The 25,697-nt window shown below is 46.9% G+C and overlaps 1 long non-coding RNA gene across 2 annotated transcripts; it reads right to left on the bottom strand.

Moving 5' to 3' along the window:
* Nucleotides 1-10,154: 10,154 nt before the first annotated feature.
* Nucleotides 10,155-16,156, bottom strand: LOC138833464 (uncharacterized). 2 transcript variants are annotated; one of them, XR_011373930.1, is made up of 5 exons: nucleotides 16,051-16,156; nucleotides 15,519-15,630; nucleotides 13,161-13,356; nucleotides 12,199-12,331; nucleotides 10,155-10,330 (listed from the first exon to the last, which is right to left on the bottom strand). It is a non-coding gene; the product is annotated as an uncharacterized lncRNA (long non-coding RNA). The 2 variants fall into 2 exon arrangements; XR_011373929.1 differs by lacking the exon at nucleotides 15,519-15,630.
* Nucleotides 16,157-25,697: the final 9,541 nt, after the last annotated feature.

Raw genomic sequence — 25,697 nt, 5'->3', positions numbered from 1 at the left:
ATTTTAAAAGCAGCAGTGTATAATCTTGTATATCTATTCAGACATGCTTCCCTTACCTGCAAAGTGCTTATCTGAGCTCTAAGTTGTTTCCTTTTTTGTACATTTTTTGTTGAAAAATATTGTATAGAGGGATTACAATTACATAAGCAAAGTAATGAGTACATTTACTATTGAGCACTGTTACCTCCTCCTTTGTTTTCCCCTTGCCATCCCTTCCCTCCCACCTCCACAGCTACCCTCCCACTCCCCAGATGAGGTCAGTGACTTAATTTTTTGTTTTTGGCTAGGCACAGGATTTGAACTCAAGTAGTAGAAACTCTGCACCTTCCCTCACATTGCTACAGATTTACCAAGATCCTGAGTTCAAATCCCGGGCTAGGAAAGAAAACTGGCAGAAATTCCAAACCAGGGGGATTATTTTCAATTTATTTAAATAATTTATTTATTTATTTATTTATTCTTTTTTTTTGCCAACCATGGAGCTTGAACTCAGGTTGTGGCAAATATACCTCAACTCTGATTGCCTTAGACTGGACTGCAGCCTCTCACCCATAGTCAATCCTGGGATCCCAGAGGGTTTGCAGGAAGAAAAAAAAAAGTGGGACAGCACAAAAAGTCCCTAGCTGCAGAAGACTGGAGGTTTTACGTTATTCTTTTCTTTACAGGGTGACCATCCTGAGTCAGAATGACATGGCTGCAAAGTGGAGCTGAACTGCTATTCCTGAAGGCTGGTGGGCCATCAGGGAAGCCATTGGCCAACCTGTCAATATAGGCCCTGGGTTAAAAATCTAAGTCCTGACACCTACCAATGGCAGGACATCACAAGACACTCGTTCCTATGCATAGGAACACTGATTGAAAGAGTAGTTCGTGCATCAGTCGAGCCTAAAAGTGGATATAATAATCCTAGGATTCTGACTGATTTTAACTGATAGTTTATTAAGCATGAAAAGAATAATATTACGTCAAAGGCAGTATAATAAATACCTTAGAGTTGGTAGGAATGTAGTAGGCGTCATTCAGTCAGATAGATGGCTCTGGCACTCTATCAATATGTACTAATTGTATACCACCATCTGCCAATCCATTTATCACTGTTTTGGCCAAACCTGGGGCTCCATCTCAGTGCCTGGGAACCACCTCACACCTTCATTGGCTTGAGGCTGCCGTGCTCACCCTTACCCATTCATGAATTGGGCCTGCTAGGCCCGGAGGTCGGATCCCAGCAGTGCCAAAAGTTTAATCTTGGAGTAAGAAGCCAAATGTGACACATGTTTTCCTTTTCTGAGAGAGTCTTGGGTGTCAGGCATTATAGTGAACACATCTACAAATCTAGATGCTATGTGATAGGAAGTAAACAATGTAATAAACCATATAGGGCTCAAAGAGTCAATAAAATAAATGGTAAATAAATGAATAAAACAAGAAATGAAATGAATAACCATACCAAACATGATATTGTCTGACTATATGGAAGTATAAATCCTGTCTTTAAAATGTAAATAAAATGCATATAAGGAGTATGGTTTGCAGGACTGAGGCTTGAATTCAGGCCTAGGAACAGGCCTGACTTTCTTGACTTCAAGTATGGTGTGATTCCCCTAGCCCCACAGTGCTGCCTATTTACCCAGATCTTGAGTTCATATCCCAGGCCTGGCAGAAAAAATGGCACGAATTGCAAAACAGGGAGATAAATAATTGTTTTAAAATTTTTTAAAATTGTTTTAATTTTTTTAATTTAATTTTTTTGTTTGTTTTTGACCATGCACGTGGCTTGAACTCAGATTGTGACAGCTCTGTCTCAGCTTACATCACACTAACCTGGGGTGTAGCTTCCAGAACCAAAGCCGATCCTGGAATCCTAAGACCTGATGTCTGACAGGAAAACAAAATGAAAATGACAGTAAAAAAATCCGCAAGCCGTACATGGTAGGCGGTTTCTTGGCTATGGTTCCTTGCAAGGTGACCATCCTAGGTCTGAATGACATGGATGCCACGCCCAGGTGACCTGTCATTGCTCAAGGCTGGCGGACTGTCAGGAAAGCCATAGGCCAACACTGCAACACAGGCCCTGAGTTCAAATCCTGGTCCTGACACCTACCAATGGCAGGAGATCCCAAGAGACTCCTGCCTGCGCTTAGAAATTCCGAAGGAGGGGCTGGGAAAGTGGCTCAGTGGTAGAGTGCTTGGGTTGCATGCCTGAGGCCCTGGGTTCGATTCCTCAGCACCACATAAGCAAAAAGAAGAAAGCCAGAAGTGGCGCTGTGGCTCAAGTGGTAGAGCACTAGCCTTGAGCTGAAGAGCTGAGGGACAGCACCAAGGCCCAGAGTTCAGGCCCCATGCCTGCAACCCCCCCCCCCCCCAAAAGAAAGAAATTCCAATGGAATGGTATGCAACTCATGATTGAATAGTTCGTACAGCAGTCTGGACTCAAATTAGATGCAATAATCCTAGGACACTGATTGAACTTAATTAATGGTTAATTAGGCATGAAAAGAATAATACTCCTTCAATGGAGGCATAATAACTACCTAAGACTTGGTAGGAATGTAGCAGATGTCATTGAATACTAGATACATGGCTCTGGCACTCTGTACTATTATGTATTTATTGGTATACTACCACCTGCCTATCCATGTATGGCTATTTTGGCCCACCCTGGGGCTCAATCTCAGAGCAAGCCAAAAATTTCCTCCTGGAGTAAGAAGCCAAGTGTGACACCTGTTTTCCTTTTCTGTGAGAGTGCGGGGTGTCAGGCATGATGGAGAACAAGTCTGCAAATCTAAATGCTATGTGATAGGGTGTAAACAATGTAATACATGGTTAGGAGTCATCACAGTCAATAAAATAAATGGTAAATAAATGAATAAAACAAAAAGTACAATGAATAACCACACCAAACATGATATAGACTGAACACCTGTCTGGAAGTTCAATCCTATCTTTAAAATACATGTGAAGACTACGTTTTCCGAGGTTGGGGCCTGAATTCAGGCCTAGGGAAGAGGCCTGACTTTCTGATCTTCAAGCGTAGAGAACTTCCCCTTCACGCAGAGTGCAAGAGTTACCCAGACCCCGAGTCAAATCCCAGGCCTTGCAGACAAAAAAATAGCACACATTTCAAGCCAGGGAGCTTCATTAGCATTTTTCATATTTTTTAAAGTTCACTTTAAGGTTCACCTTTATTTGATACATTTTGATTTTATAACATGAGAGTTTTTTAAAAAGGGGTTTAAACGTTTACATTTCAGCATAGCACATTGGTGTTTCCATTTTGAACATCTGCCATGAAGAGTGAGAATGAAAATGAGTACATCATTCCTCCCTAGAGGAACAATTGATGTTATTTGTACTTAGAGTTATTTCTATAACTATAAACTCTCTGCAATTGCATCGTGTGAGTTTTCCTCAGTGCCTACCACAAAATACAGTAGGAGAGTTCTCATACCACAAAAGGTTGGGTTTCTGAATGAATACTAATTCTGTGAGGACAGTAGGTACTTGTAAGCATTTTGGGAATAAAGTGAATTATAAATAGAAAAAAAAAAAAAACATTGGGACTGGGATGTAGCTCAGTAGTGGAGTATTTGCCTAAAGAGCATAAGACCGTGGAAGAAAAGGAAGGCAAGTTTCCTAAAGCTCAGAAGGTTAGAATTTTATGATCCATACGAACAAACTTCTTTCTTCTTTTTTTTTTTTTTTTGTCGGTGGTGGGGCATGAACTCTAGGGTTCGCTGCCCACCTTCAGCTCTTCAACTCATGGCAAGTGCTCTAATGCTTGAGCCACAGTGCCATTTCCGGTTTATTGGACATAAGGGTCTCACGGACTTTCCTGTCCAGGCAGGCTTTGAACTCCCATCCTCAGATCTCAGCCTCCTAAGTAGCTAGGATTATAGGTGTGAGCCACTGTCACCTGGTGAATGAACAAACTTATTAAAGATTGATTCTGAGGAAAGGAACTTGGAATACACTTTTAATATATATAATTTATAAAGCCATGGTTAAGGCACTAATTCAGAAGTATTTATTCATTGGCTAGTTTTTTAGTTTATTTAAAGATATATATATATATATATATATATATACACATACATTTTTAATATATCTACATAGATATTATTAAAACATAGCTTTGAAGTGTACCTAAAAGCATATGTGCTCATGTAAAGTTATACAACTGTACAAGCTTGATTTTTTTTTTTTCAGTTTGTTGGTGCCATAAATTAGGTGGGATGTGTGTACTGTTGTTTTTTTCTCTGTTTTTGGAGGATTTCTCTCTGCTTTCTTCCGCTATCCACCTCTCTCTGCACTTTAATTCAGCTTGCTCTTTCTTGGCTTGATTGTTCATAGCTGATTTTCTACCACTTCAGCCATACCTGTAGCCTGGCTTTTTGCCAGTTAATTGGAGATGTCGTTTCTCAGGCTTTTCTGCCTGGATTGGCTTTGAAATTTCATCTTCCAGTTCTCACCTCTTGAGTAGCTGGGATTAAAGATGTGAGCCACTGGGGTGCCTAGGGATGAATTCGACTTTGGTTGGTGTATTCTTTCTGTTTTTCTAAGCATGGGATCATCTACTATAGAATTTCTGTGAATGTCCTGGGTCTGAAGTAAGATATATAATACATATGCTAATCTGTATAGTTCTCATAAGATGTAATCAATTTAATACATGTTATAAGTGTAATAATAGTCAATATAAATAATGAATGAATGAATAGTGCAAGAAATAAAATACATACACAGTAAAATAATATGCGGTAAACATAAGTATGTAGATATTAATCATTATTTCAAATGTGGATGAATATTACTTTAACAGGATTGGGATTGAATTCAGGCCTAGGGAACAGGCCTGAATTGCTTGTCTTCAAAGATGGTGAGTTTCCCCATCCCCCACAGTGCATTAGATTTACCCAGACTCTCAGTTCAAATGCCAGGCCTGAGAGGAAAAATAAAAGTTTTGAATGCCAAGCTGGGGAGCTTCATTAGTATTTTTACAATTTTTTTTTCGTGGGGCTTGAGCTCTGGCCTTGGGCACTGTCCATGCACTCTTCAGCTCAAAGCGAGTGCACTACCGCTTGAGCCACAGCACCACTTCTGGTTTTCTAGTGCTTTATTGGAGATAAGAGTCTCATGGGCTGTACAGCCTGGGTTGGATTGAACCACAATCCTAAGCCTCTTGAGTAGCTAGAATTACAGGTGTGAGCCACCGGCGCCCAGATATTTCTAATATTTTAAAATTTTATTGATTGATTGATTGGTTGCCAATCACGGGGCTTGCACTGAAGTTGTGGCAACACTGCCTGAGATTCCATCACCCTAGGCTGGGATGGTGCAGCCTCTGGACTCACGGCCGATCATGGGATGGTACGCCTCAGGGGCTGACAGGAAAACAAAATGAAATCAGCACCAAAAAAAACCGCGATCTGTGGATGGTCGGCGGTTTCTTGGTTTTCCTTCCTTGCATGGTGACCATCCTGGTTTCAAATGACATGGCTGCAACCTGTAGGTTACCTGGCACTGCTGAAGGCTGGCAGGCTGGCAGTGAAGCCATAGGCCAACCTGGACACCTAGGTCCTGAGTTTGAATCCCGGTCATGCCACTTCCAAAGGGCTGGGGAGCCTGAGAAACTATTGCCTGTCCATAAGAGCACCAGAGGACTGTGAACAATGTCATGGTTCGATGAGTAGTTCATCAATCAGTCTAGCAGAAAATTAGACCCAATAATCACAGGACACCGACTGATTTTAATTCATAGTTCATTATGCACTAAAAGAATACTATTGATTAAATGGAGTCCTCACTAAAGACCTGAGAATCCGTAGGAGCGTAGTATATGTCATTGAACACTAAATAGATATTTCTGGCAGTATGTAAATATCTAAATGTATATTTATTTGTATCGCATCATATGCATAGAACATTTTTGCTATTTTGGCCAAACCTGGAATTCGATCCCAGGTCTTCAGATCCACTTGGCACCTGCATGGGCTAGATGCTGCCATGCTGACACTCACCCCTTCAGGAATTGGGCCTCCTAGTCCCTCAGTCAAGGTCCCATCATTGCCAAAGTTTCTTCCTGGTGTAAGATTCCATGTGTGACACCTGTTTTCCTTTTCTGTGCAAGTGCTGGGTTTTAAGTATGATGTGCATGTTATGTATTCAAAGCTATATGCTATGGAATAGATTGGAACAAATGTAATAAATGTTATAGGTGTACTCACAGTCCATAAAATAAATGCTAACTCAATCAATCAATTAATAATAATAAAATATAATGAATCACTCCAACAAACATGATTTAAAATGAATATAGAGATATAACTCCAATATTTAAAATGTCTACAAATGTTTTGTTTTTCAGTACTGGTGCTTGAATTCAGGCCTAGGGAAGAGTTGAGAAGTGCATGCATGATTCACATAGGAAATGATAGGTAAGATCTGAATTAAGACTGCATGAAGTGTGACAATAATAATTACATTCAGGAAATTGACGGATTGGGAAAGATCCAAGAATTGGTAGTCACATAGAAGATAGGATTCCAACACAGCTCACCACATCTCCTACTCTATACAAACAGGCCTTTATTAGCATATTAATTTCAGCTTATGAATGTATGAATATGGTGCTCCACCCCCACCTCAGGGCTAGATCTCACGTCCTGTGTATGGCCTACCTCCTTAGTGGCTCACAAGCTGGTGTGCTCATGTTGACCCATTTGGCAGTTGGTTCTGCTAGGCCCTGAGTTCTACTTCTAGCATTGCCAAAAGGTTCATCCTGATGTGAGATGCCAAACCTTGCAGATGTTTTCCTATGCTGGGTCCTGGGTCACAGCTAGGATCTAGAAAGCATAGGAAACTCTATACCCATTGGAATAGGTTGTCATCCATGTGAGCACAGTTATATATTTCCTCCTATACTCAATAAAATACACAATACATAGATGAATAAGACACAAAATAAAAAGATTAACTGAAAACAAGGTGCATGCCACATCTTTATGTAAATAGAGATCCTATGTTTAAAAGAGGTGGGCTTGTCCAGTGCTGGGGCTTCCTTTGCATGGTGACAATTCTGGGTCCAAACATGGCTGCCTGCAGAGTGAAGGTGACCTGACATGGCTGAAAGCCTGCTGGTTTTTTGGGGTGCCACAGGCTAACCAGACAATGGAGGTCCCGAGAATGAATCCCAGTCAGCCCTTTTACTATGAGAGAACTGCTGGAGATCCTGGGACACTGGTTTCTGGGCCTAGGAAGGGTCCTGGAATGCAATCAATCTTATCTTTGAATGAGTAGTTCCTGCTTGATGTGAGTAGGAAATGATAGGCAAGATTCATGGGATATCGATTATTTTTAATGAAGAATTGATGAAGCATGACCATAATCATCACAGTTATGAAATGGAGGCATCGGGGAAGATCCAAGCATTGGTAGTCACAAGGTAGTTCCCATCACAGGTCTCCATCTCTTCTACACTATAAAAATATGTACTTATTTGCATACTAACTTGCACTTACAAATGCATGACTATTTTCCCCCCTCCTAATCCCCTTCTCCCAGGGCTGTATCTCAGGTCCTAGAACTGGCCTACCTCCTTAGTGGCTCACAAGCTGGTGTGCTCACTTTTGCCCATTCACCAATTGGGCCTGCTAGGCCCTGAGTTTGTATCCCAGCACTGCCAAAAGATTATCCTGATGTGAGAAGCCTATCGATCCATCTGTTTTCCTGTCCTGAGAAAGACCTGGGTCTCAGGGAGGACGGAGATTACTACATAGGCAACCCTATACCCAAAGGAGTGGGTTGCCATCCATGTCAGCACAGTTATATCTGTCATCATAATCAATAAAATACACATTGCATCCATGCATAAGACACAAAATAAAGAGAACGAGTACACTGAATGCAAGATGTCACCCATCCATGTATGATAATATAGATCCTGTATTTAAACGATGAATTCATGATTATATTGATCCTCCCTTCCAGGGCTCAGTCTCAGAACCTGGGTACATCCTAGCTCCATAGTGGCTCACAGGCTGGTGTGCTCAAATTGACCCAATTCACCAATTGGGCCAGCTAGGCCCTGAGTTCAAATCCCAGCACTTGCGAAAGATTCATCTTGATGTGAGAAGCGCATCGATCCACCTGTTTTCCTGTCCTGTGAAAGTCCTGGGCCTCAGCCAGGATGGAGAATGCTATATAGGCAACTCTATAGCCATGGGAATAGGATGTCATCCATGTCAGCACAGATATACCTGTCACCATACTCAATAAAATAAACAATACATCCATGAATAAGACTCAAAATAAAAAAAAGATAACTACATTGAATGCAAGATGCATACCAAACCTGTATGTAAATAGAGATCCTATATGTAAAAGAGTTGGGCTTGTTATTTTGTCCAGTGCTTGGGCTTCAAATCAAGCCCTGGGCCAGGCCTGACATTCTAGTCTTCAAGGATGGTGAGCTTCCCCTTCTCCCACAGTGCAATGGGGTTACCCAGACCTGAGTTTAAATCCCAGCTCTAGCAGTATCACAGTGTGAGTTCTTAGCTAGGGTGCTTCATTCATAATTTTTTATTTATTTATTTTTTTGCCAGAGCCGGGCCTTGAACTCAAGTCATGGCAACTCTGCCTCAGCTCTGATCATCCTAGGCTGCAGCCTCTGGACCCACAGACCTCGGACCCTAGGATCCAGGGGCTTGCTGGAAAAATAAAAGCCCCGAGGGGGAATAAAAGCGGTGGAAAGTTCCACCTGGCACTTTTACATTTATTTTCCTTTGCATGCTGACCATGCTGGGTCCAAACACGGTGGCCTGCAGAGTGAAGGTTACCTGGTGTGGCTGATGGCCTGTTGGCCATCAGAAGAGCCAGAGGCCGACCCAGCAACGTAGGCCCCGGGGTCGAATCCTGGTCAGCCCCCATGCATTGAGGGAATGGTGGGAGATTCTGAGATACTCATTTCCAGACCTAGGAAGAGTCATGGAATTCGATGGATCTCATCTTTGAATGAGTAGTTCCAGTTTGATGCTAGTAGGAAATGATAGGCAGGACTTATGGGGTATAGATTATTTTTAATGAAGAGCTGATGAAACATGGCCATAATCATCACAGTCATGAAATGGAGGCATTGGGGAAGATCCAAGAATCATTAGTCACAAGGTAGACTGGATTCCATCACTGGTCGCCATCCTACTCTATACAAATATGTACTTATTTACATACTTCCTTTAGATTATGAAAGGATGACTGTTATGCTCCCCTTCTCCGCCCTGCCCCACGCCCACACAGGGCTCAATTTCAGGTCCTGGGAATGGCCTCGCTCCTTAGTGTCTCACAGTCTAGTGTGCTTACCTGGACCCATTCGCCTATTGGTCCTGCCATACCCCGAGGTCAGATCCCAGCACTGCCAAAAGATGAATCCTGATGTGAGAAGCCAATCGTTGCACCTGTTTCTCTGTCCTGTGAAAGTCCTGGGTCTCAGCTAGGATGCAGTATGCTATATAGGCAACTCTATATTCATGGGAATCAGTTGCCATCCATGTCAGCACAGTTATAGCTGTCATCTTATACAATAAAATACAAAATGCATCCATGACTAAGGCACACAATAAAAAGAATAACTACACTGAATGCATGATGCATTCCACATCCCTATGTAAAGAGAGATCCTATGTATAAAGTAGGTGAGCATATGATTTTTGCCAGTGCTCGGGCTTCAGTTCAGGCCCTGAGACTAGGCCTGACCTTGTAGTCTTCAAGGATGGTGAGCTTCACTTTCCCCCACAGTGCAACAAAGTTACCCAGTCCTGAGTTGGAATCTCAGAGGTGGCAGAAAAATGGTGAGAATTCTGAGCCAGGGTGTGCTATTGTTATTATTATTATTATTATTATTATTATTATTATTATTATTATTATTATTATTATTATTATTATTATTATTATTGCCAAGCATGGGATTTGAACTCAGTTCATGACAACTCTGCCTCAGCTTCAATCACTTCAGGCTGATGGGCTCCCATGGGCCTGTAGCCGATCCTGGGATCCTAGGCTCTAAAACTTTGCAGGAAAAACTGACAGAAAAATGACAGGAAAAGATGACAGAAAAATGACAGAAAAAATGTCGCAGGATGGATTTTTTATATTTTCTTGTTTTGCACGGTGACCATCCTGGGTCTGAATTACACGGCTGCAAATGGTACTTCACCTTGCATTGGAGAAGGCTAACGGCCCATCAGGGAAACCATAGGCCCATGCGGCAAAATAGGCCCTGAGCTTGAATCCTGGTCCTGACACCTACCAGTGCGGGGAGATCCCAAGATACTTGTTCCTATGCATGGGAATAACAATGAAATGTTAGCAAACGCATGATTGAATGAGAAGTTTCTGCGTGTATTGGTCAAGTCCAAAATTAGAGGCAGTGATCCTAGGACAATGATTCATCTTAATGAATGGTTAATTAAGCATGAAAAGAATACTATTCCTTCAATGGTGGCATAATAAAGTCCTAAGAGTTAGTAGGAATGTAGTTGATGTCATTGAATATTACGTAGATATCTCTGGCACTATGTACAAATATATTTTTTTTGTTGTTCTACCACCTGTCTATCCATGTATGGCTATTTTGTCCACTCCTGCAGCTCAATCTCAGGGTCTGGAAATGCCCTGGCAGCTTCATTGGCTTGAGGTTGCAGTTTTGACACACCCATTCAGGGTCTGAATTGGGTCTGCTAGGCCCTGAGTTCAGATCCCAGCACTGCCAACAATTGGATCATGGAGTAAGAAGCTGAGTGTGATAGCTGTTTTCCTTTTCTCTGAGAGTCCTGGGTGTCAGACATGATGGAGAACACATGTGCAAATCTAGATACTATGTGATGGGTTGTCATCAATATCATGAATGGAATGTGTGTCATCAGAGTCAATAAAAAATCTCATATCTAAAATATACTGGGAAATCAGAAAATTAAATCGCCCAACAACAAATCCTCAAAGAAACAATTGCCCAATAAAAGAGTGGGCAAAAGACTTAAAGAGAAACTTCTCTGAAGAGGAAAGAAGCATGGCCAATAGACACATGAAGAAATGCTCAACCTCCATAGCCATAAAAGAAATGCAAATCAAAACAACATTGAGATACCACCTCACACCAGTTAGAATGGCTATAATCAAGAACTCTAATAACAACAGATGCTGGAGGGGATGTGGACAGAAGAGAACCTTACTGCATTGTTGGTGGGAGTGTAAACTTGTTCAACCACTTTGGAAAGTAGTATGGAGGTTCCTCAAAAGACTTCACATAGAACTCTCCTATGACCCAGCAATCCCACTTTTGAGCATTTACCCAAATGTTTACAAACAAGACCACACTAAAGCTACCAGCACGACTATGTTTATTGCAGCACTATTTACTATAGCTAAGATATGGAACCAGCCCAGATGCCCCTCAGTAGATGAATGGATCAAGAAAACGTAGTATATATACACAATGGAATTCTATGCCTCCATCAGAAAGAATGACATTGCCCCATTTATTAGGAAATGGAAAGACTTGGAAAAAATTATATTAAGTGAAGTAAGCCAGGCCCAAAGAAACATAGGTCCCATGGTTTCCCTTATTTGCAATATCTAGTATATGTCTGGGTCAAGCAGAATAGGTCAGATAAGGTGATGTTAGGGAAATGAACCCTAAGATATGTACTCAAATGATTTTTCTCTCTCTTGTGATTGTTTCTAACACATGTATAATATTATTTCTTTGTTGCTTTGTACGTCCCTCTCCCACAGTATAACACCTGCTTTCACTGTATTTGATGTCGGTATAATTTGTGGAGGGGAACAGGAAAAATTAATCGTTTAAATAGGGATACAGGTGGACCCATTGCAGCAATGAGATGTACAAGTCGTTATGTCAAAAATGAACTTTACAACATTGGTGCAGGGGGAGTGTGGGGGAGGAGCAGGGAGGATTGGTTGGGGGGGTGAGAGGGAACATGGGAAGGGATGGGAAGTGGAAACAAAGGAGGAGGCTACAATGCTTGATATGAAATTACTCATTATCTTGCCCATGTAATTGTATCCCCTATGTACAGTATTTTCACAATTAAAAAATGGAAAATAAATGAATAAAACAAAAATACAATAAATAACCAATACAAACAGGACATGGACTGAAAATCTATATGTAAGTAGAAATCTTACCTTTACAATATATATAAATAGAATTTTTCCAGGGCTGGGACTTTAATTCATGCCTAGGGACCAGGCCTCACTTTCTTGTCTTCAAGCATGGTGAGCTTCCCCTTCGTCCACAGTGCTTCAGAGTTACCCAGGCCTTAAGTTCAAAATCAAAGGTAGGAGAAACAGCGTGAATTGCAAGCCAGGGAGCTAATTTTTTTCTGCTTTTTGCTTTTTTTGCCAAGCATGGTCTTGAACTCAGGTCATGGTAACCGTGCCTCAGCTTTCATCACCATAGGCTGGGGTGCAGCCGCTGGAAACACAAGCTATCCTGGGATCCTAGAACTTCAGGCCCTGTGCAACGGGGGAATTGCACAGAAAAAAGTGGCAGGATGGCATTTTTACATTTTCTTACTTTGCAGTATGGCCATCTGGGTCTGAGTGATCTGGCTCCAAAGCATACTTCACCTTGCATTGCTGAAGGCTTGCAGGCTACTGAGGAAGCCATAATCCCGAACAATGATTAGCCAAGCACCAGTGGCTCTCACCAGTCCTCCTTGATACTTACAAGGCTGTGATAGGAGGATCATGGTCAAAGTAACCCTAGGCAGGAAAGTCCTTGAGACACCTGTCCAACCTCAATGCCAACAAAGCCAGAAGTAGAGCTGTGTGGCTCCAGTGGTAGAGGGCTAATCTTGAGCAAGAACACCTCATGGACTGTGACCAGATCCTGAGTTCAAGGTCCAGGACTGGCAAAAACAGACATACACACAATCTGTGCAGCCATCTGGCTAAAGCAGGTCTCCCTCTTGTCCCCAACTGGATTGGACAGACTTTCCTGGTAAAGGAGCTGCTGTCATGTTGACTAGGCCCATTTGGTCTGCATCCCAGGATTCCAGGCACACCCCCATTTTTTCATCGTTCTTTTTCACCAATGGGATCCAAGAATAGTGGACATGCCCATATTACATGCTTCCCAGTAGCACCTGGAATCCCTCTGTTGGGTGACACCACTATCAGCAGTTGAGGAATGTAGAGGTGGCTGAGTGGTGAGCAAGAGACTCCAGGTGACTTTGAGGTAGAGTAGGAAACGATGTCCTAGTCAGTGAGTGGGAGAATAGAAGATTTTCTAGAGCCTGGGAATGTGGCCAGCCCAACTTTCCCGTCCTGGCGCTCAGATGTCTGAAACAATAAGAATCAATGAGAGAACTGTGGGCAAAAAGCTGCCACAAGAACACCAGCAGTATCCTCCCGACAGACCTGAAACATTCAAGAAAACAAAGAACACGAAAAAGGGAGGGATCCCCAAGACAAACACCACTGGGGAGCGAGATTGAATGGAGAGTCCAGCGAAAGGTGATGCCGACCATGGGCCTACCCTGACTTTGGACTCAGTCACAGCCACCAGGGTCCAGAGTGTCAAGGGTCCCAATCCCACCAAGGATCCACAGAGGTGCTACCTGCATATGGTGCCCACCCTGGACCACAGAAAAGAAGAAACCAGGCACTCTGTGCCAAGATCCAACCACTGAAGTAGGGAGACAGACCCGCAGGGTCAATGGGAGTAAGAGAGGGAGAAGATAGACCAGATACATGCAGCACCAAAAATGGAGGTAGAAATCCAAAAGGCACCCATACAGCGGTTGGTTTCGGCAGAAAGCGATTTACAATGTGCACTGGCCCAAGTGCAGCAGGCCGCTGATGACAGAGAAAGGGAGCATGAAGCTGTCACCAGCTGCCTACAAGCTACAGAGTGGCGTGTGGCAGAGCTGGAGATAGTGGCTTCTCTGGTCACTGCTGCAAAGGAGAAGACCAAAATGTTCCTCAAACAGCTGAATGATGTGATCCTTCAGCTCGAGGAAAATACCAGAAACTTTGATGACCTGGAGCAAGTGAACACAGAGTTGCAGGAGAAGGTGGAAGTGCTGTAGATACAGAGGAGCAACATGAAGAAGAGAATATGCAAGTTCCAACAAGCGCTGGAGGGCATTAGGTACTGAAGATGGAGTTGAATAACCTGGAGGAACAACTTCATATCCAGGTCCAGGAAAACCAGTCTCCGTCTTCAGAACGTGGAGCAGCAGGAGCAACTGCAGAGACTGGAGGAGAAAGCCTAGGATCAGCAGGAGACCCCTGAGACCCCACGATGTGCATGTGTGTGGGATAGACAACCGGAGGAAAAGCTGGCCCTGCTGTGGGACGCTCTCCACCGGGTGAGCAGTGAGAAGGAGGAGCTTGCCAGCATCCTGGACACAAAGCAGCAGATGAAGAAACATCTGCGGGAGCAGTAGGACTGCTCAGAGAAGAAGATAGAGAAATGGATAGTGGTGGCTGAGAGAGAGAGAGAGCCAAGCAGCTCAGGAGCAGCAGGAGCAGTCCCTGGGCCAGTGCAGGAGTTCAGAACCTCCTGTGAATGGCACATTGTCTCCAATGAGCGACTGTGGTCTGAGAAGGAGGCCCTGCAGCAGCACTTAGAGAGGCAGATCCAGCTGCTGGAGCAGCTGATGCAAGTGAAGGGCTCAACAAACTGGAGGGACCAGGTGGTGTCCCCGAAGTGGCAGGACACTCTCAAGTGCCTGGAAGCCACCAGATCACAGGAGGAATGCCTGCAAGCCCAGCTGAGCTTCCTGGCTTTCCCTGGGGAAGGGGAAGGGATGAGCCCTGGAGAAGCAAAAGGTAACTAGGTGAATCCCCCCCACCACATGTGACCATCACACAGGATGGAGAGGTTCCCCAGACCAAGAGTGACATGGCTCTGAGAGTGCTCTTGGAGGATGAGATCCACAGGGGGAAACCCTGACCCAAGAATGGTGGGCTAGCTTCAGGCACCCCATGGCCAACCCAGCAGCTCAGTGCCAGACTGAGCTGGAGCCACAGACCCTCATCCATGACCTGCCTGATGAGGTGGACTTCCAGAGTCCAGCAGGTAAGCTCCACCATTGATGCAGCCAGCTTTTGGCACACATCCAAACTATCAAGGAGTCCCTCATGGTGTGTAAAGAGCAGATGTTGGTCCTGAATGAGCTATGTTGGGAAAAAGCCCAGTGCATGCACTGGCTGTCTCAGGAGAAGATCGAGAAGAGGAGAGTGTTGAGGAGCTGCTGTCACTCCTAGCCAGGGAAAGCACAGACAGCAGTTTCCAGATGCCAGCACAGGCTGAGCCTCCCATCCCCCTCCCCAACACTGCTTCAGAAGCAACTTGAAGACAGCATGGAAACTGCCAGAGGAGAGGTCAGGGTTCCCGACCCCATAGTGGATTCCCCCAAGGAGCAGGTCCTGCCCCAGATGCCCCACATCCAGATCTGCCCACAGCTTCCAGGCTCAGGGGAGGAGTGCTCTCTCACTTTCTCCGGTAGACTGATGTAGATGACGACTCTCTATGTGACATACTGACTCTCAAAAGCGTTGGCAGCCACCAGAAGTAGGTGACCAAGTGGCTTTCTCTCAGGCCTCCATCTGCCAGGCAACGGGAAGGTTAAACTGGGGATAGGGTAGGGCAGAGGCTGAAGGGAGTTGGCCCAAACTCAAGGGACATCTAATGGCCTATTGGTGGCCCATTGGTGACTTCTGGCATGCTAGGCAAACACTCTACCACTGATCCACATTCTCAGCTAGGATGATTTTTCCCCCTCCCAAACCCATATGGCCATTCCTCAGATAAATAGGAAGTAGGGGCTAGGATTAATATGAAGCACAAGTCTGGTTCAACCCAAAATATTCCCCTGCCCCCTCTTCCCACACCCTGAGTTGAAGTTTTTCTTCTACCATTGAGGGATGAGAGAGGGAGGGGGGAGTCCCAAGAAAATACCAACAACAGTGGCCCCCTGAGTCCCACATCCTTCCCCACACAAGTGGTCCTCCAGATTCCAATCTTACCTGACTCAATGTAAAGTCTAAACTGTCTCCCTACCACTGCAAGGCTCAGGATGAAATAAAAGTCAGCCCAGGCCTCAGCCCACACCCAAAGTGGAAGCTCCTAGTCCCAGACCTACTTCCACCTCTGACTGCCCCTAGTTAGGCCACACCCACCACTCACCACTATGATGGTGGTGATGACCTCATGGATGGATTCCAGGAAGAAGGTCTATGGCAAAGAGCAGAAGCATCAGGGTGAGCAGGGCAGAAGGAGGTGGGGTGATTGCTCTGGGATCTTCCTTGGAGCCCTCCCATCCAGCCAGAACCATGCTGACCCAAAGCACGAACAAGGCCAGGGGGTGAGACGAGATGGAGGAGCACAGGATTAAAGGAGGTACTGCTTTGTCTTGGAGGACTTGATTAATTCCAATTATAATTAATTCCAATTACATTTGGCCCATGCCAATCCCAAAGACATCATGCAATGCCTCTCCGTGTTGTTGTTGGTCGTGAAGGCTGTCCCTGAGCTCTTTTTCTCAAGGCTGGCACTCTACCACTTGAGCCACACTGCCATTTTTGTTTTCTGATGGTTCATCGATAAGAGTCTCATACACTGTCCTGCCCAGACTGGCTTGGCACCATGATCCTCCAGATCTCAGCTTCCTGCGTAGCTAGAATGACAGGCATGAGCCACCAGTGCCCAGTATGTGATGCCTTTTGAAGGCATCTTGGCGAGTCTGTAAAGGAGCCCCAAAGGGCCTGGATAGACGATGACCCAATCAAGGAGCCGGGATGGGGGAAGGTTGACCTTCTAGCCATTCTGTTCCTCCAAAATTGAAGATGCCAGGTGATGTTGTATGCACCAAACACCTGGGCCAGCAGCCACCAGGCTTAGTGGGGGAAAAAGTAGAGAATACCCAAAGACTGCAGTGTAGAAATCTCTGATTTTGCATATATGTGGTGTGTGTGTTTGTGTTTGTGTGTGTGTGTGTGTGTGTGTGTGTGTGTGTGTGTGTGTGTGTGCAGCCCCACTTCCTTTTTGATGGTTAATTGTAGGTATGAGTCTCAAGGACTTTGCTGTCCATGGTGGCTTTGAATCATGATTGGGGGCCCCAGGGAAGCAAGAGTAAACACAAGTGACAAGTACAATCCCTATTGTGGGCCACTCCTGCCCCCTGGTGGCCACACACGGAACATGCGGTCTCATGCCATTATCCTCTAGAGTTCAATTTGGGCAAGTTACTAGGGCCAAGCTGACTTTTGCTCACCCTGATTGCTGATGCCTGAGTAGGTCTGTTCAACCCTAGGCCCAGAGAGCTCCAGGAGGCCCAGCTTTCCAGGGCAACAGGGAAGGGAGAGGTCAGCTCCAGGCTGAGCTAAGAGCCTTTGCCCACGGATACCCTAACTTGGCCTTACTTATCACCATAAGACCTGTCAAAGAAAAACCCCCAAAAACAAAATTGGATCTGTGCCTCCAAGTGTTAGAGCTCTAGCATTGAACCAAAGAGCTCAGGGACAGGGCCCCCAAGCTTTTAGTTAAAGACCCCCAGCTGACTTCCCTCATAAAACACAGCTTGTCTAAATGTGAACTGGTAGGATTTGTGACGTGTTTCTGAAGAATGGTGATACTGAAGAAAGCACCCTAATTCTAATGACAGCTGAACTTGTGACATACAGCTATGTGCTGAGTCCTTCACAGGGCGCTATTTACTGGGTCCTTCCCTCATGGGAGTTATATGCTGAGTCCTTAAAAAGATGTTGTTTGCTGAGTCATCCCAAAGGGTGCTATGTGCTGAATCCCTGAGAAGAGTGGGCCATCCTGGTTTTTTTTAAAGGGGGCTTTTTGCTGAGTCCATTACACAAAGTATTGTACTCTGAGTCCTTCAAAAGTTGTGGTGTGTTAATGCATCCTAAAGGGTCCTGCTATGTGTGAGCCATTGAGAAGAGAGGGATGAAGTGTATTTTGAGTGCTGTGTGCCAAGTCCTTTCCATAGGGTGCTCTGTACTGTCCTTCATATGGTGCTGTGTGCTGAGAGCTTCCACAGTGTGGTATGTGCTGAGTCCTTCAAAATTGTTCTGTGTGCTGAGTTTATCGAAGGAAGCTGTGCACTGGGTGTTTTACACAGCGTGCTTCAACACAGATTATGATGAGTCCCTGGGAAAGAGTGCTATGTGCTGAGTGTTTCAAAGCATGCCATTCACTGAGTCCTTTACACTGTGGGCTATAGACTCCCTCCTTCAAAGGGTGCTGGGTAGAGTACTCAGCATACTACATGCTGAGTCCTTCAAGGGGAGCTGTGTGCTGAGTCATTTACACAGGGTGCTTTGTGCTGATTTTGGAAGTGTGCTGTGTGCTGAGTCATCCCAAAGGGTGCTATGTTCTGAGTCCTTGAGAGGTGGTTATCCCCAACAATCACACAGACACAAACACAAACACACATACACACAGGAGTGTCACCATGCAACTGCTTGGTGTGTGGAGTGGAGGGGGATGGAGGAGAGTCTCCTCCAGCGGTGGGGCTGAGGGGAGATTCGATCCCCTGGGCCGGTACTGGGGGTGGGGGTAATGTTGAGCTGAGGTAAGGCTGCAATTGCCATGGTCTAGAAGCCTCAGGGCCCAGTCAGGGCTGCAATTGTGGCCAGGGGTGGGGGGTGGGACCCAGGGGAGGAGGGGGCAGGGCCCAGGAGCACACTTTGGTGGCAGCAATGGCCAGGAGCTCCAGGGGCATCGGTGTGTGTGCAGCAGGGGTGGGTGGCCCAGGAGAGGAGTGTGGGTCCAAGAGAGTGCTGGGAGAAGAGCGAGCTTGAGCACAAGCACTAATGGAAATGGCTTCAGTGGCTGGCGGGTGCTCCGATCATAGTGTGAGTCCTGGCCGGGAGCGCAGAGCATGTGGAGCTGCAAGGCAGGCACATCGCCACACGCAGCCCCTCGGAGGCGCCCAGCCATGGTGGCCCTGAGTCTGAGGTCCCGGTTCGGGGAGCACGGCAGAGGCAGTGGCTGCTGAGGCGGCGGCGGCCACAGGTTAGGAGGCCGCTGAGTCTGCGGTGGTGGCTGAGGAAGAGCAGAGGCTGCGCACAGCTACACCACGCGCCCGCGCTGGGTTTCAAACATGGCGCTGCTGGCTGGGACCCGCGGAGCCTCTAGCAGTCACCTGGCGGAGATGTTGCGCCCCTGGCCTGCTGGTGGCCCTGACTTGGTTCCAGCCCTCGGTTCTCAGACTCCTGGCGCCACACGGAGTCGCAGCCTACAGCTTCTTCCAGCAGCACACGTGAGTGGCCGACCTGAGCTCCCGCACTCCACAACCCCCCCTGTAAACCCCATCCCCCACTCTACCCTTCCTCCCCACCCTCGCGGACCCGGACCCTTGCCTCTTGCCTCCCCATCCTGCCCTGCCTGTGCCTCCACCGTGCCCCACAGTCTGTCCTGGCTCTGCCACAAATGCACCCCAGGGGTGGGGGGTGGAGGTGGGTGTCCACCTGAGGATCCCACCCTCATCCCTAGTGGCCAGTGTTCCAGGAAAAGGGGAGCTGCAGGGATGGGGAGGAGGGGACACCACAGAACCCCTGGCCTGGAGCAGTGGGAACCACACAGCTGTGCATCTGCACCCTTCCTCTCCCTGGTGGGAACCTGGTGGCTTTAGTCAGAGGTGGGGAGCTGCACCTCCACACCTACCTTCTAGGTTCTTTTCCCTTTTGCTGGGCAGGGGTTGTTGGATGCAGAAGATAGACTCCGTTGTTGTGTGAGCCCTTGTCTTCTGCGCTCAGTCACCCTTTCACCTGAGGTCATTCCCAGAAGAGCCCAATACAGAGGTGAGGGCACTGGGGTCAGATAGAAGGTGGGTATTTGGGAGAAAAACACACCCCCTCTGACACACATATAACCGGCCTGTACCCCAACCCCAGCATTCAACAGTTCTGACTGGGTGATCACATTTCCCAGTTCTGCCAGCTTCTGCTAGTGCTACCAGTCCATCTAGTCTCCTAGTCTTCACCAAGAATTTGCCACGTTGCCCAGAAGTATGTAGGAGGGAAGTAGGGAGTCCATCCATGTATATAGCCTTTAGGACCCCATCAAAGTCCCCAACAACGCCCCCACCCCAGGTCAGACACCTTTCTGGAGGTACCTGCTTTGTTTTCTGTCCAGGCTCTGAGAAGCCACGTGTCTCGGAACTCCTTCACCCAGCATCCTGGTCTAGGGTTTTGGTGAATGGGGAGTCAAGGCTTGTTGTTACCAATGGGAAGGGTCTGGCCCTTCTGCATTATGAGAGCATTGTTCCCCTTGGGTGAGATCCCTTGGTTCTGACAAGGGAACCCCTGTGCTCCAGCTAGTACATTGCCCAGGTGAGAAACCAACAAACTCAGGAGAGACACTGCTCTGAATCTGTGTGTGTGTGTGTGTGTGTGTGTGTGTGCGAGAGAGAGAGAGAGAGAGAGAGAGAGAAAGAGACAGAGAGAGAGAGAGAAAGAGAGACAGAGAGAGAGAGATCATCTTTCTCATTGTACAGTCACCTTGTCTAAAAAGAGCAAAAGCATTTTATTTGTGTGTATGTGTGTATTTGTTATTCTTTTTCAATTAATGTCCAGTATGAGCCCAGCCATAATTTTTGTTTTCTCTTTCACCGTTTCATGGCTCCTTTAGAGAAGGTCTCAGTAGATGTTCCTTTCCACCTCTTTCTTCCCCTTTTCTGCAGCCCACAGTAGCTGCTGGACCTGCGTGGGTCTCTTCTAGGAGGCCTGTGTGAACCGCAGACCAGAGTGGACACCTACCCTTCTGTCTTTAGCCAGAAGGCTCATGAGGCTACTGTGATCACAGCCGCACTCTTCCAGCCAGACAGTCTGCTCTGGTGTGTATAGTTGGAGCTAATTCAAGGTTGGGAATGAGTCTGCCAAACATAAATAGGGAATTAGATGGGAGGTAGTAGGGCAGGGGCTGTGAATCTAGGAGGGTCTGGGAAGTGATGAACGGTGTGACATAGCAGATGGTTCACCACGACTGAGGATGAGAGGAGAATCTTACCCAGGGTATTGACCATGTAAGTGGGCATCTGGGGAGGGGGCTCCGTCCCCCAGTGGTGGCGTGGATTCACTCTAGGGGCAGTGCACTGGTGGGTAGTCCTACCTGGAGTCCTGCAGACTCCAATCTGTGTCCCTCCTGGGCTGTTTCCAGCTAGGCAATGGTAGGCAAGTGTTTGCCCCTGCTGGAGCCTGCTTGGTATCAGGACATGGCTGTTAGCTAGGGCTCTCTGAATGCCATTTTCTGTAACCTACTGTAGGCTGTCTGGAAGGAAAAGGGGACCACTGACTTTGGAACCCTTTAAGTTTGATTGGGACAAGTTGAAATGCCAGCTTTTCCAGGGTTTTTTCCTTGAAGCTGGCAATTTCTACTAATGCTTGGGATAATGGGTCAAATGAGAAGGACCATTTCAGCCACCAAACAATGATATTCAAGCAGCACAAGCAGAGTTGCGGAGCCAAATGGTCTCCTGATATGAACGCTGTGCCTTGACTGCCTTTCTCCGGCAGCTGCCGATTCTCCTCCGGCTCTCTCTAGGGTGATCACTACATTCGAGAAGTTTGTGGGGAGCAGAGATTGTGACCTTGCCATCTGCAGCCTGATTGCTGTGAGCAGAGACAATTCCCAGGACCTGTACTGGACTCTGGGAGATTCAGAGACCCAGGATGCCTCAGGGATCCTTTTCTGCAACATGAAAATTGGGGGCCGGATATGGTGGACCATCCAGTCTGGCACTAGGGAGTGCAGAGGAGGCCCCTTGAGCCAAGCTTTCAACTCAGGACAACCTTGTTCACAGCTGAGTGGGGAATAGAGTGCCATACAGCTGGTCAGTGGCTGGACAGAGATCTTTGAGAAGATAGTCATCCTAGAGGCCCCAGAATACAGTGAGTACATGGCTCACGTCCTTGGAACCAAAAGAGTTAAGTGCGGTGGCACCAGGAGGGTGGGAAGAGGGAGGAGGGAGAACTGTGGGAGAGCTACATCAGGCTTTACCCCCACCCAGGATGCTTACTTGAGTTGGATGGGACTTTTCTGTAGTATTGTCATAGACAGATGCTCATCTATTTATCTAACAAAACGTTACAGTGTGTGCCAGTTCCTGGGGGAGAGAGAGTTGGAGTCATACACGATGAAAGATTCCAGTGCTGGTTCCACAGCACATGAAGAAATCTTGGTTTGAGCTGGATGCTGGTGCCTCACACCTGTCATCCTAGCTACTTAGGAGGCTTGAGACTCTTTATCTCCAACTGACTACCAAAAAGAAAATGCCAGAAGTGGATTAGCAGCTCAAGCTGTAGACTGTTGGCCTTGAGTAAAAAGGCTCAGGGACAGCACCCAGGCTCTGAGTTCATGCCCAGGAGTGACACAAAGAAAGGAAAGAGAAAGAGAGGAGGGAAGGATGGAGGGAGAAAAGGAGGAAAGGAAGGAAGAAGGGAGCATGCAAGCCTTGGTTTGGAGTCCCTAGATCAAGGGAGCCAATGATTCACAATCTCTGTGGGGACAGTTTCAGAGCCTAAAGCTACTGTGTAGGACCAAGCCACTGACCCATTCATGACATCAGCAACTTCATGACATACAAATCTGAGTGGTCGCTGACTGCAGAGGGAAGTAGCCTCGGGTAGACCCTAGGACTCAGGGTGGGTCACAGAGTTTCAATTTCCCCTGGCTCATGGAGTTTATTTTCTGGTCAGATAAGAAGATACTGTCCAAGCGCTAGGGAGGTATAGGCTGAGGGAGTGTCCAGAGGGGGGTGGCAAGGGATTAGCAGGGAGATGAAGAGGGAGGACAATCCCAGATCCAGTGACTCAGGCCTAGACCATCAGTGATAGAATCTTCGACCCAGCCACATGGCTATTAAAAGTCCTGGCACTCTGGTTTCACCATTGAAAACCTGGCTGTCGTCCACTGCAGGATGCCTGTGCAGTACATCCATGGGCACTGGCACTTTTGCTGGCTCAATCTGAAGGTGACACCCCCAGTGTTCATTCCTCGACCAGAGACAGAGGTAAGCATGCCACTGGAACAGGACACCCAGGGAATGAGGGCAAGAGTCAGACCCGTGTTGCCCCCAGACTTCCTCTAGGGGATTCTACGGCCCCCTGACTGCCATTCTCAGAGGTAGAGGTGGGTCTCTTTGCTGGCTCACCCTTTAGTCTAGATGGCAGATGTGGGAGGGGCCGACTGAAGGTTGAGGCTAGTGGGAAATCAGGAGGCACTGGGGTGGGAGCAGGGTTGTTTCTTTGAGGATACTCACAACCCAGGAACATTCCTGAGATGGATCAGCCCCTTTCTCCTCCCTGAAAGAGAGGGACCTAGAGCCCTCCAGTCTGCATCCCTTGGCTGAGAAATTCATTCATTCCCATATCCTTTGTTTGGATAACTAGATCTCACCTGACTGCCCAGTGTCAAGGCAGGACAGTGAGAGATCTTGAGTCCTTGATGAGGTCATGGGATCCTCAGTATGGATTGTACTTGAATGTCCTGACTTGGTGCATGGTCAGTCCCATCTCAGCCTGCCATGATCTAGTACATAGAATCTAGAGACTCAGAGCAGGATGGGGTCTATTCTGTGAGTCTTGAGTATTGTGTGTGAGCTTTGAACTCCCGTGTGCTCACCTGCTTCCTTTTCTTGGGTGGGTCTATGCTAGAAAAAGCTTAAAACTAGGGCCTGAGTCCCATCCCTGGTTTCATGCTCAAAGCTAGCACTCTACCATTTGAGCCACAGCTCCACTTGCAAGGTTTTTGGGTGTTTAATTGGAGATAAGAGTTTTCAATGACTTTGCTGCCAAGGGTTGCATCCAAGTGCAGTCCTCAGATCTCAGTCTCCTGAGGGGATAGGATGACAGGCATAGAAAAGCCTCTTTGGCCGGGTGCCAGTGGCTCATGGCTCTCATCCTAAGTACTCAGGAGCTGAATCTTAGGATCATGGGTAAAAGCCAGCTTGGGCAGGAAAGACCCTCAGAGTCTTCTCTCCAATAAAGCACCAGAAAACCGGAAGTGGTGCTGTGGCTCAAGTAGTAGAGTGCTGGACTTGCGCTGAAGAGGTCAGGGATAGAACCCAGGCCCAGAGTTCAAGCCCCACAACCAACAAAAAGAAAGAAAGTAAAACATCTTTGCTTGCAAAGGATGGTGGAGGTGTGTTTGTGTGTATGTGGGGGGTGGGGGGAGGTAGTGGTGGTGGTAGACATTTAGTGCCCTGCTCAGTCATCATTTTACATGGATTGTCCCAAACTCTTAGTTCACGGCAGCCGATTCTTGACCACAGGTGAAGCTCTGGGTTGGATGTCCACCATTGGACCTAAGTCTCCTCATAGGACAGTTGTGAGTAAATAAGGGACTAATACAGAGGTGTCTCTGGAGCAGGTCCAGGAACAGAGGGAGCAGGTGTCAGATACAGTTCTCAACAATTCTGTGAGCATATGACAGGAAGTTGCCGGGAAAGGGCTCAGATGGGGTCTGTTATTAATCAAGCAACAGGTGTGGGATTCTAAAACAAAACATGGCTGCCTTTCATCATTACCCTGTCCCCATGCGGAAGGGATTTTTCACTCTATTCATTTTTCCAGCTGGGGAAAATGAGTCATGGAGAAGCCAGGTGACCTACTCATGACCCCAGCTGAGAGGAATCTTGGCCTGATTTCTCTGCCAGGCTTCCTAGGACCCTGTGTGTTATTCAGTCCCTTCTTGTGTGGGAAGTCCACTTCTTGTCATTTGTGGGGATTGAATTCTGGGCCTGGATGCTATCCCTGAGCTCCTCAGAACAAGGCTAGTACTCTACCCCCTGAGCCACAGCATCACTTCCGGTTTTCTGTTGGTTCTTTGAGGATAAGAGTCTCACAGACATTCCTCTGGAGCCAGCTATGAACCACCATCTTCACATCTCAGCCTCTTGTGTAGGTAGGATTATAGGTCCGAGCCACCGGCACCTGGCTTAAGTGTAATTCTGGACCTCTGTCTCTCTCTCTCCCTCTCTGTCTCTTCTCTCTCCCTCTCTCTTTCTCTCTCGCAGGAATTGGTAGAATGCTGGAGGAGGTGGCCCAGCATTCCCATGTGGCTGGAAACCAAGGTGGCCCTCTCATTCTGGAGGTGGGCTGTGGGTCAGGAGCTGTTTGCCCAGCCTGTTGAACCAGCCCCTTGAGGTAAGCCCCTCTGTGCCCTGGCTAGACCATGATGGTTATTCATTGTCTATCCCATCAGTCCTTGCCCACATCCCTCTGCTACACTGTTGAAGGAAAGTGGATGAGAAGGTGTCGCCTTGTCCCCCTGCCAGCACAATTCCAGGCCTCTGACCTATACCCCCACGTATCTGACGAGACCCTGGGTATAAGACAATAAAAACACTCTGTGTGTACTACGCTTTGCTGGGGAGTGTCGTTTTGGTTAGGGTGGCGGGGTTCAGAGGAAAGACCACAGACCTGACGCCTCCCGGGGGGACATTTGTTCTTGTGACAGAGCCATGTCATTGCTGTGGATAAGGACGAAGCCTCCATCAGACTGACCCAGAACAATGCTCAAAGATAGGTAGGTTGTTGAAGTATCAAACCCACTCATGTCTGCTTCCTACTCCCAACAAGGAGGGGTAGTATAGGTGGCCTGGCTCTGGGCCTAAGGGATTATAAATGGATGGCGGCAGTCAGGAGCTCATGGCTCCCAC

This window comes from Dipodomys merriami, unplaced genomic scaffold, assembly GCF_024711535.1.
Source record: "Dipodomys merriami isolate MVZ:Mamm:240054 unplaced genomic scaffold, mDipMer1.0.p SCAF_2082, whole genome shotgun sequence".
Lineage (NCBI taxonomy): Eukaryota > Metazoa > Chordata > Mammalia > Rodentia > Heteromyidae > Dipodomys > Dipodomys merriami.
The sequence above is the reverse complement of the archived record's forward strand: the minus strand, read 5'-3'. Positions and strand labels throughout refer to the sequence as shown.